This window comes from Pseudochaenichthys georgianus, chromosome 5, assembly GCF_902827115.2.
Source record: "Pseudochaenichthys georgianus chromosome 5, fPseGeo1.2, whole genome shotgun sequence".
NCBI classification, from domain to species: Eukaryota; Metazoa; Chordata; class Actinopteri; order Perciformes; family Channichthyidae; genus Pseudochaenichthys; species Pseudochaenichthys georgianus.
This window is the reverse complement of record NC_047507.1, coordinates 42,380,254-42,398,183: the sequence shown is the minus strand read 5'-3', so window position 1 is coordinate 42,398,183 and position 17,930 is coordinate 42,380,254. Positions and strand designations below refer to the sequence as shown.

Here is a 17,930-nt window from a genome sequence, read left to right as displayed (position 1 = left end):
CGCAGCATTGAGAGCGAGGCGCGGCGAGGCGGCGCAGTTCCTCTCCACGGCTGCGGAAGCGAAATGCTTGATGGGAAACGGCTCGCTGGTATCTCGAGCTGAGCGCTCATTGGTGGTTTTTACCCCGTGCTGCTGATGAAGCTCTCCAATTGGCTGGCAAAAGTTTGTTGTTGTTTTGTGTCAGTTTTATGTCGCCACTTCCATTCACATTTTTCATCATTGTTCCACAATATTTATCATCATGAAATTAATATCTATATATTTTATACTATACCTAGACTGCTTACCGTTTTCATACTTTATATATCTTAGCATATTCATACACACTGTTCATACTGCTCACAGGCTGATATCTAGTGTATTCATACCCATCACTGTTTATTCATCATTCAATTCATTCTATATGTTATTCTGTAGATTGTGTACATTACTTTCCACTTCACTGCTTGTTGCACCTGGTTAGAAGCTAAACTGCATTTCGTTGTCTCAGTACCTGTAATATGTGCAATAACAATAAAGTTGAATCTAATCTTGAGCAGGAACAAATGTATTTACTTAGTACATATCTGACATTAACGATTAAACACATGTGTGCATTCTTTATAAATGCAAACCGAGTCAAGCCGACTCCGGAGGTGGCGGTATGCACCTTAAAGTTGTTTGCAATCCGCCAAAAAATCGAGAGAAGAAGAAGAAGAAGAAGAAGAAGAAGAAGAAGAAGAAGAAGAAGAAGAAGAAGAAGAAGAAGAAGAAGAAGAAGAAGCCGACTCCGAGCTGTCTGACTTCGGTGGGCCGCTGGCGCTGGCATAGGTGGACTTTCACACCGCCGGTACCGCATCCGCCGCCGCAAACACCCGTTGCCAGTCTCCGGCTGCAACAGTCCACTACCGCTCGCGAGGACCAAGGTTCGATTCCGGCCTGAGGTCCAAAAAATGTATTTAAAAAATAATAATAATCTCCCGTTCATCGTGTCCATTCGCGACCCACCTATCACATCTCTGGAACCAGGAGGTTCGAGGGTTACCGCCCCTTGAGGCACCTAAGACCTTGAGACCACAGCTCCCCGCCACGGCTTCGGCAATAGAGGCTTTGAACACCGACCACTCTGGTTCAATGTCCCCAACCTCCACAGGAATGCCCGAAAAGCTCCGCCGGAGGTGTGAGTTGAAGGCCTCCTGAAGTTGGGCCTCCTCCAGACGTTCCCAGTTCACCCGAACTACACGTTTGGGCTTACCAGGTCTACCCACGCCACTCGACCCAACTCACCACCAGGAGTGTAGTGCACCAGCTGGGCGTAACTCTATGTCCGAAGTAGAACTGAAGGTTAAGACCAAACTAAAGTTATGACTAGTGCACCACTTAGACTTAAGCCCTGTATGCGTGTAACTTTTACGCCTAGTATGGAGCAGGCGTAAATTGGAAAGACAGACTAGTATCCATAGTAACGTAAAACAGGCAAGAAGGATATTAACGATGGCAGGGCGTCTTGTTTACATGTTTAACAATGAAAGGGCATTAAGAAGAGAAACAGTCGTCCGTGATCGAACAAACCCACTGGATATCTATTCAGACAGTGAACTGATAGAGGTTTCGTTTCGGCAGACAAGCCCTTTTTGATTTAATCGAGGAGATCTCCCCTCAACTCCAGCACGGATCAGATCGAAACGCTGCGCTCTCCCCAACCTTGCAGGTGTTGATTGCGCTCAGATTCTATGCGAACGGGGCCGTTCAAAATACTGTGGGAGACATGATTAATGTTCATCGCACAACTGCATGTCGGGCTATAAGACAAGTTTCATTGGCCCTCCAGCACCGCCTTAGTAACGATATTCACCTAGCCACACAAGAAGAAGCAGCGAAATCCAGGCAAGATCTTTTGTTAAAATCAGGTATACCTGGTATTGTCGGATGCATCGACGGTACTCATGTTCGCATTCAGGCCCCCTCTGAACATGAGTATTTGTATGTTAATAGAAAGGGTTACCATTCTATAAATGTTGAAATTGTGTGCAACTCGGACATGGGCATTGTCGACCTCGTTGCAAGATGGCCTGAGTCGACCCATGATGCTCGCATCCTGAGAGAGCGCCCTTCAACGGGAATTTGAGGCAGGGAGAGTGAATGGTCTTCTTCTCGGAGACAGTGGATACCCTCTGAAGCGCTGGCTAATAACACCTGTCATCGCAGAGAGAACTGCACAAGAGCGCCGCTATAACGAGAAGCATACACAAACGAGGAACATTGTAGAGCGCTGCATTGGAGTGCTCAAACGTAGGTTAGTAAGTCATTTTTATAATATATAAAAGGCCAGCCTTTTAATGTAGCCTAGATATAGGCTAAATTGTTTTTTGCTTTTTTGTGTAGGATTCACCGCCTCCACAGTGAAATGCGAATGCACCCTGAGCGCGTCTGCGTGATCGTTGCTGCCACTGCGGTGCTACACAACATCTGTGTGAAAAAGAGAATCCCCTTCCGATGCAAGGAGAATTGGTACTGGAGGCGGATGATGAAGTCCACCGATGAAGATATCGGTGGACGACTTACCCGCAATCATATAATAAACAACCTATAATAGACCTATATATATGTAATATGAACGCTGTTTTTTTGCAATTGCATTTCAATAAGCTCCCTTTGTGACCACAGATTTTCATTAGGCCTATTTTATTCAAAGAACACACACAAGAACATTAAAGTGCCAGTGAAGTGCATTTTTTTGCGCCAAAATGAAATGGCAGTTTCATTCCTTACATATCATTGTGCCTGTTCATGGCTAAAATAATTTTAATTATTGATTAATTAATTATGAAAAATTAAAAAATATTTTTTAATAATAACGGCCGTCTGAGCCTACCGGAAGTTGCAGATGATAGCGGCGGTGACGTCACAAGATGGGCCCAGTTGTGATTGTAAACATGGCGGAGACTTTGGAAAGTGATACAAGTGTGAGAGAAATGATTGATTTTGACAGTTTTTCTCGATTTAATTCCATTTCCTGCCTTTCTACAAATATATTAGGGACTATAGTGTTAACAAATCCAAGAAAAATGTGTAATGTACATAATGAGTGTGCACACTTATCTAGTATCCTATCCATGTGAACCTGTTTTATTTGTGATGACCTCACACCCTCACCCGGGAAGATGTTTTTCTTTAAATTGAAGTTAAAGGCATCAATCTGGTGCACTTTGAGGGCAACATTAAGAGATTTATGGATACAGCTCTCAACACTCATATCAAACATATATTTCAATAATAAAAAAACATTGGAAGGATTTCTTAACCTATTTTATACAACTAACATAGATGGAAATATTTGTTTACATAGATGACCAAACCAACTGAGATAACTTAGGCTACAGTTTACAATCTAATCACTCAGAGTCCTTTACCTCCCTGAGCTGACATTATCTCTCTCAGTCCAACAGGAGAGGACTCTCCCTCTTGAAACAGCTAATCTCCGTTAGCTCCGAGCTAGCACTAGATGCTAACAACAACCCTGTAACTCTCTCAGTCTCTCTCTCTCGAATCGACCAGTGGCCTTTATTTGTCATGAACAATCAACGAATCTACGAAACAATGACACCAGCCAGACTCACCTTCATCTTTTGGGAACAGAAACATCGCCACTTCGGCAGACTTGACATTACTACAGCCGGCGGCAATGCATCGCTTCCCGTGTGTTTTTCCTCCCTTTTTCTTCACTGTCGCCTCCATTGTCAGGTTTTCTCGATTGGCAATCACTTCCAGTCGACTCCGACACACTTTCCAGTAAAATACTCGCTCAAAAACTTTGATAAATTCGACTTTGAAACAGAGAAACAATACACTGTGATGAATGTAAACACTTCGGAGGCGACCATCTTGTGACGTCACGCAGTAGCTCGCAAGCCACGCCCACGAAGGCGGAGGTCAACTGCGGATATCACGGCAGCAAATTCAAAACTCATCAAATTAGTTGCTATTCCAACATCTTTTGATATGGGTTTCAATGGACAATTTTGGTCATTACTATATGTATTAGCATAACAGATCATGCACAGGCGCACACTTCACGGGGTCTTTAAATAACAACATTTTGGAGAACTATTAAAAGAAAGTTTGGGGCTCTCTGCTGGAACTGCTACCCCCGCGACCCGACCACGGATAAGCGGGAGAAGATGGATGGATGGATGGATGGATTAACATGAAATTGAGATAAAACAACAAGTAGGCCTACAACATGATTGCAGAATGGTGAACACGTTGTCTTCTTCAGTGATTAGTAGCTGATTCTTAAGAATGATTATTTGGAGTCTCAATTTCTCCTTCTCCAGCTCAATTTGTTCGTGTTCCGCTCTCAATTTGACGGTCTCCACCTCCACACGAACGATTTCTTTCTCCGTCAGTTCCCGCTGTAGCTCTGACAAATCCCTCTTTCTCTTTCGGGGTGTGGCCATTTGGGATTCCCCTTGAGTCATCGCTGACGCTGTGGGAATTCTCTCTTCTCTGCGGTCCTCTGAGTCTGTAAAATGGTAAAATGGCGTTGCTTGGCAACAATTACTGTTTCGCGTGTATTCACGTGGACGCGCATCTTAAGACCAGGTGCAGCTACGCCCGAGACTAGTCAGGCTTGGTGCACTCGGTGTAAAATCGAATCATTAAGTCGGACGTAGCTAAGCCCGACGTTAGAGTTAAGCCCTACTTTTTTACGCCCAGCTGGTGCACTCCACTCCAGGTGGTGATCAGTTGACAACTCCGCCCCTCTCTTTACCGAGTGTCCAAAACATCAGGTCCGATGATACGATAACGAAATCGATCATGGACCTTCTGCCTAGGGTGCTCTGGTACCATGTACACTTATGAGCATCCTTATGTTCGAACATGGTGTTTGTTATGGCCAATCCATGACTAGCACAGAAGTCCAGTAACAAACCTCCACTCCGGTTCAGATCAGGGTGGCCGTTCCTCCCAATCACGCCCCTCCAAGTGTCTCCATCATTGCCCACATGTGCATTGAAGTCTCCCAGCAAGATTAAAGAGTCCCCTTCAGGAGCCCCATACAGGACTCTTTCCAGGGTCTCCAAGAAGGCCGTATACTCTGAACTGCTGTTGGGTGCATAAGCACACACAACAGTCAGAGATTTCCCCCCCATAACCCGCAGGCGTAGGGAGGCGACCCTCTCGTCCACTGGGGTAAACTCCAACAACGAAGCACCCAACCAGGGACTTGTGAGTATCCCCACACCCGCCCGGCGCCTCACACCTTGAGCAACTCCAGAGAAGAATAGAGTCCAACCCCTATCCAGAAGTAAGGTTCCAGAGCCGACGCTGTGCGTAGAGGTGAGCCCAACCAGATCCAACTGGTAACGCTCCACCTCCCGCACAAGCTCCGGCTCCTTCCCCCCCAGAGAGGTGACGTTCCACGTCCCCAAAGCCAGCTTCTGTTGCCCGGGTCTGGTACGTCGAGACCCTCTGCTTTCACTGCCACCCTTCTGGCAGTGCACCCGACTCCATCGCTGTTTCCCGTAGGTGGTGGGCCCGCGGGACGGAGAAGCGGAGGTGTTGCCCACGTTGCCTTTTCGGGCTGTGCCCGGCCGGGCTCCGTGGCAAGCCCGGCCACCAGACGCTCGCCGACGAGTCCTCCTTCTGGGCCTGGCTCCAGAAGGGGACCCCGGGCTTCCTCCGGGCCGGGTATCCTCACTTCCTGGTTTTTCTTTCATGAGGTCTTTTGAACCAATCTTAGTCTGGCCCCTTGCCTGAGACCATGGGAGACCCTGCAGGAACACAAGGTTCCAGACAACAGCCCCCAGGTTCATCAGGGCACACAAACCTCTCTACCACGGTAAGGTGCTGGTTCTTCAGAGAGGTGCTGGTTCTTCTGAGAGGGGAAAGAAAACGGAGATGGTTAGATAACATGTCAAAGTGAATGGCCTGCTGCTGCTGAATGCATGGGGCAAGCGACTGGAAAAAGTTTTAAAAGTTATTACATCGTTTCAGATAATAATAATAAATAATAATGATAATTCATTCTATTTAGGGGCGCCTTTCAAAGTACCCAAGGACACCTTACAATTCATAACATATTCCAAGGAAAGGTTTTAAGACAGTATAAAGAATGCAGTCCGGGTGATGTTTTTTATGTGGGGTGCAGATGAGAGAGCTGTCCAGAATGACACCAAGATGTTGTGTTTGAGTTCTTGATAAGCCATGAAAACAGTAAAATAAGTGTCTCCTGTTCACCAAAACATACACATCTGTTATGGAAAAATAAAGTATTCCAAAAGTCATCTGAATACGTTTGGATTACTTTCAGAGCCATGTATTCAGTATTCAGTAACTGATTACATTTACAAAGTAACACTCCCAACCCTGAGTAAAGGACAGTGAAAAAAGAAAAAACAGTTTAAAAGGGGAGTGATTAGTCAAATATGCATACATAGAAATAAAGAATGCTAACTAGGTAACATAAGATAAGAATAAACAAGTTTAAATGATTTGTTATTGGTTGTGATCATATTCTAAAGATATTTGGATTATTGAAAAGCATACAGCTCCCTTTCGTCTGAGTGTTGAGAGCTGTATCCATAAATTCATGTTGTGCTTAAAGTGCACCAGATTGATGCATTTCACTGCAACATTTAAAAGAAAAATCTTCCCGGGGGTGCATGCCCCCGGACCCCCCTAGAGGATGTGAGGTCCCCCCTGGAGGAGGTGTGGACCCCCCTAGAGGAGGTGAGGTCCCCCCTGGAGGAGGTGAGGACCCCCCTAGAGGAGGTGAGGTCCCCCCTGGAGGAGGTGTGGACCCCCCTAGAGGAGGTGAGGTCCCCCTAGAGGAGGTGTGGACCCCCCCTAGTGGAGGTGTGGACCCCCCTAGAGGAGGTGAGGTCCCCCCTGGAGGAGCTGAGGTCCCCCCTAGAGGCGGTGAGGTCCCCCCTGGAGGAGGTGAGGTCCCCTAGAGGAGGTGAGGTCCCCCTAGGTGTGGACCCCCCCCTAGAGGAGGTGTGGACCCCCTAGAGGAGGTGAGGTCCCCCCTGGAGGAGGTGAGGTCCCCCCTAGAGGCGGTGCGTAGGGTTGGGTACCGAGAACCGGTTCCGGTTCGGAACCGGTTCCAACATTTCGATTCCAACGGCATCATTTAGAAATGTGAATTTCGGTTCCGCTTTTCGATTCCTGAGGAAGTGTTTCTCGCCGCTCTCCGTAGCCTACTGTACGACTGCAGCGGGGCGGCCCGTCGCACTGGCATTATAAATGTTCGCCTAGGGCGCCAGATCTGTGGAGGCGCTGCGCTGACAGCTCTGGGAGAAAAAATAAATGTTTTGACCGTTGGTGCTCATCCTAATTTTCGGCCTTGATGTAACAACATTCATAATTAAGTAAATGTAACACCCTTTTCATCCCGGTTACACTTTTCATTTGCCCTGTACGATGGGCGCTGCAAGTGATGAAAATGGGGGATGTTGGCTTATCTGAAAACCGCAGCTCACAGCCAAAGTGCGCGTGAGCGAGGGAGAAAGGGAGGGTGCACTGGAACCGGCGCTGTTGTTATTAGCATCTGGTGCTAGCTGCTCTAGAAAGAAGAAGATGTTTCTACAATGATGTGGAGGGAGAGTCCTCTCCAGTCAGACTGAGGCTGATAACTTCAGCTCAGTGAGGTAAAGGACTCTCAGTGTTTAGATAGTTCACTTTAGTCTAAGTTATCTCAGTGGGTCTCAAACGTTTTGATCACAATTTATGTAAACACATATTTCTAAGGCACTCTTTTATAATTATTGGGATAAAACAGGTTTGAAATCATTCCAATGTATACTATAGGACAGTAAACCAGACATATCGTTTTAAACTGGAGAGATAAAAAAATATCCATAAATAAAATAGTAAAATAAGATATGAATGAACAACAAAAATAAAATGCGTTACATGTAGGCTATTTGTTATTTAATTATTAAAATGTAAACCGATCTTTTTCATATGGGTGTTTAGAGTTGTACCCCCTAGATCTAGTCTCTAGTAATTCTGTTTAAAGTGCACCAGATTGAAGCATTTTACTTCAAAATGTTCAAACATTTCTTCCCGGTATGGCTGAGAAGGCAGATATGCCTGTTTTTCTCAACAAGAACTGTTTTTAAAAGTTGGACTGTTGCACTGTTGTAGCTTCAGTGGTTCTCAGGTTAAAGTTACATAGCAGTGAATATAAACAGGAGGAGGTGAGGAGGTCCCCCCTATAGGTGAGGTCCCCCCTGGAGGATGTGAGGTCAACCCCCAAATAAAGCAGGTTAAAATAATTAAATTGCAGACATGTTCTTTTCGTAAACACTGAAAACAGCACACAAAGGTTAAAGGTCAGCATATAATAATGTTAAAATGTGCAAAAAACAACAACAGAGAAGTAAAAGTAGCTCATGACAGGTGGGGCTTGAAAAGGCCCACCTGTTCAAAGTGGGGAATGGCAGAAAAAGTTTGAGAACCACTGCCTTACCGTAACGCGACGCAGACGGACCCGGTGGGATCTGGGTAAGTTGCCACTAAAGGTCCAGGCTGCGCTCAGTCGACTGACGTGCTTTTCTCCCTTTCTCCTAATAACAGCTGCGCTCCATGTGCTAGTTACAATTGTGCGTGCCGCCAACAGAGGGCGCTTTTTTAACACACAACTTCTTAATTACAATTTATTTTCTGTTAACCTACTCATGGTTTTAGTTACTTAAATATAATGTTAGATGGTTAATGTATACCAAATAATCATATTTAAAAAAAAAAATCATATATTGTGTTTTCCTAATATATACACCAGTAAAATAAATGTAATTGAGTAAAAAGTACAAAATGGTCTCCCAAAATGTATAGTAGAGTATAAAACGAAAATACTTAAATATGTACATGAGTATAGTACTTCAGTACATTTTCTTAGTTACTTTCCTCCTCTGCAGATTAATTAAGCTTATCGGTCTTTCTTGAGGCACAGTGATTGGGTGATATGTAATTAGTAGAGCTGCTTTGCATGCTGTCTGCTGCTGTCAGAGGCCTGTCTGTCTAATTGGTGGCACTGGATGTGCCTCTTCTGCTTTCATGACCCTGAGGGTGAAATGTGAAATAAACGGGTCTGATCTGTGTTCACTGCTCTCACACGTAGTTTCTGTCCCTCTCACTGAAACAGCTTTACTGTTTTTACATGATACTGTGTTTTGTCTCTGCATGATCTGGATTATTGTTGATGAATTATCTTGTTTTCCTTTTACTGGTTGCGATTTTCAAGAGGCATACAAACATTTTAACAAAACACGTCTGTGTTGCACCTATTCAATTTTGTGATTTTTCACATAGGCCTACTCTCATTTTAATTGGAAACACTGAATTATATTTTCAACAAATCAAGTAACTGCAAGTCTTTATGGAACACACAGGTGACTGCATAATTATACATTTTACATAATAGCATTGGCATTACAACGATGTATGTTTGTATGATTGCAGAGGATTCCCAAGATTGTCATACAGTTATTTTTCCATTTGTAAAAAAAAGACTGGTGGTAATCAAAAAAGTGTTTGAGCTTTTCATTGCATGAAATGAAACGTTCTAGAAAGACCTTACAAATGAACTGCATTCTAACACTTTTTGTCAGGCTTACTATTACTTCATGACGTCATTACTGTTTTTATTTGTTAGTTAATTTATTTTTACCAATTATTTGTGTGTTTTTCTTGATTTGTTAATTTGTGATTTGTGAATGCAGGATGGAAGGTAAAGCCGAGTCTTCAGATCAAATTAGTACATGATGTAGATGTGATATCATATCGTCCCAATCTATCTTCATGTAGGCTTTAATTGGAGGGGTCTCTTTCTCTCCGGGTCCCCGGGGACAGGGCTGTGCAGCGGGGCGGGGAGCAGCACCTGCCGCCTCTGTGCCTCTCCTCCAGCAGCCTCTAACAAAAGGAGAAGCGAGAAGCAAACAACGAGGAGCTGCGTCAAGCTGCCCGTGCGGAGCGAGGACATCACCGGAAGTTACTCGAGTTTGCCTTCAAAATAAAGGTTTTAGGTTAACGCTAGGAGACTTATGCGCGTTTGTGTGTGTTGGAGGATGGGCTCTGTAAGGAAGTCTGAAGGAAGGGGCATATTCTCCATTCGTACCTACCCTACCTTTAAAGCCATACTTAAAGGGATGACAGTTCAGTGGAAGTTACATTTATAAGTGACGGGTTTAATTGTGCAATATAGAAACCGGAAGTCATTTTGCTGTATTTTCGCGGGCTTGACACTAGCGAAAGGAGACCAGAAGGTGGTCCAAAGAAAGCGAGGATGAGAGAGAGAGAGAGATAGAGAGAGAGAAGGATCCAGAGAACGGCTGTGAAACGCACGGACTCAGCGAGCAGCACCCTCTCCTCCTGCACACCTCCTCGGCTCCGCAGCGCAGAGAACACGGCCCCTGCACACCTCCTCGGCTCCGCAGCGCAGAGAACACGGCCCGCATCCAGCAAGGTAAACAAACACACACCTTTTACCTCAAACTACGTACTCTCTTCTCTGTAATTCCCCATATCGTTTTTATTAAATAAGCGCTGAAAAACAGAACGGCAGACCCATGTTTTCAGGAGGATGTTTAGAGCAGGTTTCTGCAGGATGAACGGGATCCCGCTTCTGTTTGACGCAATAGATCAAGTGGAGGCTCGGACACACTCACAGTAGCCTGCGATTACAGCGTTTAGGGGGTCAACGTTACGCCAAAGTCCACATTACATTTGGGCAATTATAGAAATGTGACAATTGTATGTCACCTACACGACCCTCCACCTCATAATAACACGCAGGAGCTTCGTGTGGCGTCGGCTTGAATAAGTCGCATTTATTTAGTTACCCCTCAACAGGAATGTCTTTATGTGTGTATGTGAAGGGAATACAGCAGGTAATAATGCTGTGCTTGCTGAATAGGTTGATTATGCTAAGATTATTTACACGCTAGTTAATCTACATCTGTATTCTGTGTTTTGCTGAAGCTAATTCCTTCATTGTTACCAGTTTGCTGAGAGGCTAAGAGACAGGTGTTGTTAATATGTGAATGCTGGGAGCATTTCAGGATACTGAGCTGGAGTCAATCTGGCAGGAGGGTGCACACTCAGTGGGGGGTTCAGGGTCAGCACTCCTGCTGGTGCTAAGGCTGGTTTGGGAGCTGGAGCTGTGTGAGCAGCAGTGCTTTCCAGAAAGGGATGGGGGCTGTAGGAGTGTGTTCAGAGGTCCTGGACAGGAGGACCACCGCTCAATGACCACTTTGATCAGGCTGCAAAGGATGAGTGCAGATATGACCAGGTTGTAATTAACCCTCTTGTAGTGTTCGTTTATCCCCCCCTACTTTGGTGGCCCCAGTCAAATTTGACCTGTCAGTTCCTCTTACATTAAAGGTCCCATGTAATGGCCATTTCTACTGATCATATTTCCATTGTTGAGGTCTAGAATGGATTTAAATTGTGCAATTTTCCAAAATCACATTGGCTTCTCATACAGCATGTATAGTATGTGAATTCACCAGGTATTCACTCTCTGTCCTCCTCCCTGTGAGCCCAGTGTGCTCTGATTGGTCGGGACGTTGCGAGGCTCGCTGCTGCGAGGAGCGGACAGGCTTCCGGGTCGGCGATACAGCGAGACACAGCAAAACTCATCCTGAGCACACACAAACACTCACAGCCGAAGTAAAAACAATAAGTGTGGCTTGATATTGAGTGGTGAAGTCCCTCCGCTTCCGGGGGACCTCCATGGGACCTCCATGGGACCTCCATGGGACCTCCATGGGACCTCCATGGGACCTTATTTCGAAAAAAATATGTATTGAAGTCAATGGAGAGAGAAAGATTATCTTTTGATCCCGTTTGAATTGTGCCACGAATTACACATATGATGTTTGTCAATTTAAAAGATAATTTTGCAAGTCAAAAAAATAAAAATGTGTCGTAAAACTGTGAAGTAACACATTTGTTTGTGTGAAACGCTTAATGAACTACATATCTGGTCTCGCAGAACAACACACGTCACCAAGATGGCCGTCACTACTGTCTTGTCAACAAAACTATTAACTACCCTCACTATCACCACAAGGAAACACATCCAGAAGAATGCCATGCAAAGCTGCCTGCCTGCCTTCCTTTGATTCTCTCTGAACTGCCTGGTCTTTTTAATGTTTAATGTCAACCATTTGTGCAGATAGCATGAAGTAGAACAGATCGCCGGTGCTAATGTAGCGTTAGCATTTCTCCCCCGGGCTTAAATGGTGTATTATAGAATAATCACACCGGTGACAGTACTCTTCAAAGGGTTCACGAAATATGACTACTACTCTTACTGTTTAACATTGTGGGCTACTTAATGTTACTTCATATTAAGGCTAATAAAAATTACAAGGCTGTAATGCTAACTAACGTGCTAGCTACTAGCTAGGTAGCTAACTTGATCCAGCCACTCCTGGTCCTTTCATCAGACGGGAAGAGAAAGAGCGAGCAAGACCCATTGCTGGTATGATAACAACCTGGTACTAAGCACACAGGCATCTTGTTAAAGTTATCTTATCTTAGCCAGCGCCATATAGATAGATTATATTTATATGGCGCTGATCTTAGCTCTCTCTTAGTGGAGGAAAACAATTGTGACATCACTTACGCCACTCTGGGATTTGTAGTCTTTCTAGTTGTGTATTTTTCACAGTCTTATATTTCAACAGTTTTACGACAAACTGTGACTTTTTTGACATGGAAATGATTTTTTAAGATTGACAAACATCATATTCATGGCACAATTCAAACGGGATCTAAAGATACGTTTTCTCTCTCCATTGACTTCAATACATTATTTTTCCGGAATAAGGTCCCATGGACCGGAAGTAGATGGGCACTTTGCCACTCTATTGAGTAAGAAAAAGGTTTATAACGCTGTGAGAATGGGTCTGGAGAGCATTTCTCCGAGATGCAACTCGTCTATTACCAGCGTTCAGGGAGCTCTATGCAAGTCAATGGGGACTCCCTGTTAGTTAGCCAAGGGATCCTTCATCCTAATGAACTGTAACCCCCTGATCCCACCGCAGCGCAGCGTTCATGAGCGTGCTCCCCCCGCCCCCTGTCAACACTTGCGATACATGGCCAGCTTAAAGATTTAGTTTTGCCGGTATTCAACATATTTTACCAGTCATTGTCCGGTAATTATTTACACTCTAAGAAGAGTCCTACACAGACATGGCGTCAAAAAGGAGTAATGTGTGGAAATATTTCGACCAGGTTAGTGAGTGCGGTGTAGAGGTCCAACTATGCCAAATTAAACTTATATAGGCTACTATACCTTGCTATACCCGCAACCTCCGGTCCAGCTGAGAGGGTCTTCTCTACAGCTGGGCTGATTGTGAATCGCCTCCACATGAAAGCTGTAGGCCTATAGCTGTCAAACTGTGATCACCAGTTCAATACATTTGACACATTTGATTTGGTTTCTACACTTATTTGAACATGTATGTATTTATTTCCAAAAATGATTGAAAAAAACATTTGGAAAAAAAATATTGGAATTTTTCTTTTTTTACCCAATTTTTTTTATAGGATATGTAAATGTCGGTTAACCGGGGGCGCAACAGCGGTAATTCAAGTTTAAAAGTCTCAAAATGCTACAACTAACAAACTGGATGAATGTGAAGTATTTTGTTAAAGGAGGATGAAAGCGTAATTAAGGAGCACTATTGGAGCAGGGATCTAGACAAATATCTATGGGGTGGCAAGAGGGTAGCAGGAGATTTTGAGGGGTGGCATCCCCTGGCAGAAGTATATGCTGATTTAATCGCAGTCATATCAATCAATGTTAACGTGGAAAGCCACAATATTAATATTTTAACTCAATAACATAGGTGATATTATTGTGGCACATCAGTGAAGCCTTAAATATAAATATATAAGGTGGCAGACATAATTTAATGAATTTTAACTGAACAATAACTGAATGAGTTTGTTTCACTCTTAGACCAGCAGGGGTACCAAATCTATGAAGACTGCTGCAATAAGTACGTTAATTAACTGTCTCATCGATGTTTGTCTGTATGAATATGATACTCTTAACAATCATATTATTCCTATCAGCTGTCAATCACTGTTATGATTCACATATTCAGTGTTATTATTAAATAAACTATATTTTTTGGAGGAGTTAATGATGAATGTTCCACAAGATGCTTGCTCACCCTCCTTGAAATTTGAAAGACAAGTAATTACTATCATATATCAAAAGATTCAAAGGAACAGTTCAGCGCCCCAAAACTTTACTGCAAACAGTTTCAACCTTGACTTTACATCAGAAAGAACAAACATTGAAGAAGTGACTAACTGCATCAGTTAGGGTTAAAAAATGTGTATTCAGCTACCTACTGGCCTAGTTAAATCAAAGTGGTTACTTTTTTTGGCTGGGCAGTGTAGTTTTACACACCGTCTTATTTGACTTTCTCAGGACTTAAAACAGTTTTTTGGGGGCAGACCCCCACAAACAAAAAAAATAAATATTTACACGTAAGGTGCATCATCAGTGGCGGCGCCAGAGTATTTGTGTTGGGTAATCTATGGTAGGGCTAACCCATACAGTGGTGGGGCTCAAGTCAGTATTTGCAATGTAATTACATACACGCTCCCCTTGACAGTGAAACACCACGCGCGAGGTTTAGATTATTTCCCTGTCTCAATCCAAATCGAACTGTATGAAATAAAAAGGCACATTTGTCTTGTAGTAAATAAAAAGGGCGACCTGGAGCCAATCCTGCAATTTACCCACAGGTGAAAGAGTTGCCCTGCTGAAAGCCCAACCCCTGCAGGGGGATCTGGGGAATTCTCCACAATGGAGATTTTTTAAAATACACATTCTGGTAAAAAATAAATACATCTATTACTACACGACATATTTAAAAAAATGAATGGTATTTAATTTGTAGTTACTTTGTTCTGAAAGCTGAACCTGCTGCTCCTCACAGAGAGAAGAGGGAAGAGGCTGTGTGAATTACTTTACATTGTGGATAAGGGAGGATAGCCCCCATTGTTCTGTGTGTCAAAATGAAAGACAGCCCACACACCTATCAATCATCAAACCGTGGGGTCTTATTTCATTACGTGTTGATTTCTATCAGCACGTAATGTTGTATCGATGTATCGGGACTTCCTGCAACAACACCACGCCGTTATCGTGATTTTGATTGGCCAGAAGAAATTATCAAAGATGTTCTATTGAGAAGACGATCACAACGTGACAAAAGTTTTCAAAACCGTTTCTAGTCTTCGGTATTTCCAAACAAGTGGCTACTGAAATCAATCTTACTAACTGCTGTCTGTGCAAATTAGTCCGTGCGAGTTGGCGGACTTTATTTTGCTTACTTTAACTTCATTTTTCATGGTGGGGCTAAGCCATTTCTTGGTATGGCTGTAGCCTACCCCAGCCATACCCTGGCTTCACCACTGGTCATCATCATAACAGTTTGTTATGCTCATCGAGTCATCCGTGATCAGAGCATCAAGTTGGCAAGCCTATAACAGCTGAATGCGGCGATTACTATTTTGTTCAGCAAAACGCCTCACAAACTTATTAAGATCAACAGTTTTAGTGCGTTTTGATTCAATGCTGAGTATAGCCAGACTTGACAGTCTCTTCTCTGTCATTTTAGACCGCAAGTACCTCATTCCTTCCATGTACTTGGGTCCGAATGCTTCTCGTTTTGCGCCGTCCCCCGTTCAAATGAATTCACAGCCAATCATATTTCCAAGCTCGCGCCAGGGAGGGGGGTTACAAGGCTCGCGTCTTGTGCTGCATTCACTTGCACTCGGACATTAGAGATTTTCTCTCATAAATGTCCGATGAGCCACAACTTTTCTTTCAAAACAAAGATGCCAACTGGGGTGGCAGCTGGGGTGGCAAGGCTATTGTTTAGGGTGGCAGTTGCCACCCCAGCTGCCACCCCGGTAGATCCGCCCCTGTATTGGAGTGACTTTGATGGTTATTGGACTGAGGATTAATGAATTTGGATTCCCGCTGTATGAAGAAATTAAAGGAAGGCGCAAGTGGAAACAATTCACAAAGGGATTAAACTGTTTAAAACACATGCTCAAAGTAAGCCGGATTTTGCCGATGTGTTTATGTGGATTCAAAAGTCGTAAATAATCTACAAAATGGAGGAGACCGATCTGATCGGAGCAACTGTGACAAATAATCCAACTGAAACCGGCATGGACAATGACTGTTTTAAAAATGCGCTTATCCAGAAAAGCCTGGTTTGGACACTTTACGGGCAGAAGGAACATTTCTATTAAAGAAAGAATTATACATTTCTGTCTTTTTATGCCTTTATTAGCTACTAACTTGCATTTTTATTCAAATGAATTAATCAATTATTTTTTATATTTTATTGTAATGTAGAGACAAGGCCTTTAGTGACAATCATGTATTGCGTTACAATTATATGTTAAAAAACAAAAAAAAACAAAGTCTAAATATGATATTTGGCCTCAAATCATCTGAGGCCTGGCGCACCCCCTGCGATCTTTGGCGCAGGTTGGGAACCACTGCCTTACGGCCCGTCCACACAGCGGCGTGCGTTGACGCTTGCCGGCGGTCGTGTCTGACACTCGACCAACAACCAATCACATGAATCTCCCGCCCCTGACACACAAGCAGCGATTTGATTGGCTAGAGCTTGTACTGGATATGATTCGATTGGCTGACGCTTCTGCCGAGGCGTCAAAAGTTGAACATTGCTCAACTTTTGAAGCGAGCAACGCCAGCAACGCTCCACGTCGCTTCCCAAAATGCAGTTCGGCTAAAAGTGACGTCACCCCATTCAAAGTGAATGGGCAGAAGCGTTGGAAGCTTCAACGCACGCCGCTGTGTGGACGGGCCGTTACATAGTCAGATCACTCAGCTTCATCTCTGTGTAACGAGGACAGGGATTGGTCCGCTACATGCGTAGCCAAAGTTAGGACAAAGGCTGGGAACAGATCACTACTGAAACTGAAAAATATTCTTTCCACTATAATATGCATTTTTGTTTAATATTGTGATTATTTTATTAAGTCACATGCTGAGATGAAAAGCCGTTACATATTATACCTTTTGTTGTTTACAGTGTATGCCACTGAGTATTCCTTGCAGCAGGTTTCTCTGTATACAAATATGTATTGCTTTCAGATAGTCAGCTGGTGTTTAGAAGAACAACAGGAAGCTGTAATCAAGGTTCAAGGTTCTTTATTTTGTCATACGAACATATCTACAGAGTAGTTATGCCGATGAAAATCTTAGGTCACAGGCTCCCCCAGTGCAACACAGATAAACAGAAAAATATAGTGCAAAAAAATTGTTTAAAAAAGTGAAATAGTGCAATAAGAGTCTATATGCAAGTTATTGGAATGATCCATCCATCCATCCATCTTCTCCCGCTTATCCGTGGTCGGGTCGCGGGGGTAGCAGTTCCAGCAGAGAGCCCCAAACTTTCTTTTCCCTGGCGACATTAACCAGCTCTGACTGGGGGATCCCAAGGCGCTCCCAGGCCAGCGAAGAGATATAGTCCCTCCACCTGGTCCTAGGTCTACCCCTTGGTCTCTTCCCAGCTGGACGTGCCTGGAACACCTCCCTAGGGAGGCGCCCAGGTGGCATCCTAACTAGGTGCCCGAACCACCTCAACTGGCTTCTTTCGACGCGAAGGAGGAGCGGCTCAACTCCGAGTACCTCCCTGGTGACCGAACTTCTCACCTTATCTCTAAGGGAGACACCAGCCACCCGGCGGAGGAAACCCATCTCGGCCGCTTGTATCCGCGATCTCGTTCTTTCGGTCATGACCCATCCTTCATGACCATAGGTGAGGGTAGGAACGAAAATGGCCCGGTAGACAGAGAGCTTTGCCTTCTGGCTCAGCTCCCTTTTCGTCACAACGGTGCGGTAAAGCGACTGCAATACCGCTCCCGCT

At 44.1% G+C, this 17,930-nt stretch overlaps 1 protein-coding gene across 1 annotated transcript in view; it reads left to right on the top strand.

Moving 5' to 3' along the window:
• The first annotated feature begins 10,262 nt into the window (after positions 1-10,262).
• Positions 10,263-17,930, top strand: part of cntn2 (contactin 2) — a 52,951-nt gene continuing 45,283 nt past the window's right edge. The window contains 1 exon segment of the mRNA XM_034082561.2: positions 10,263-10,453. The gene's annotated coding sequence lies outside the window, so the exon portion shown is untranslated.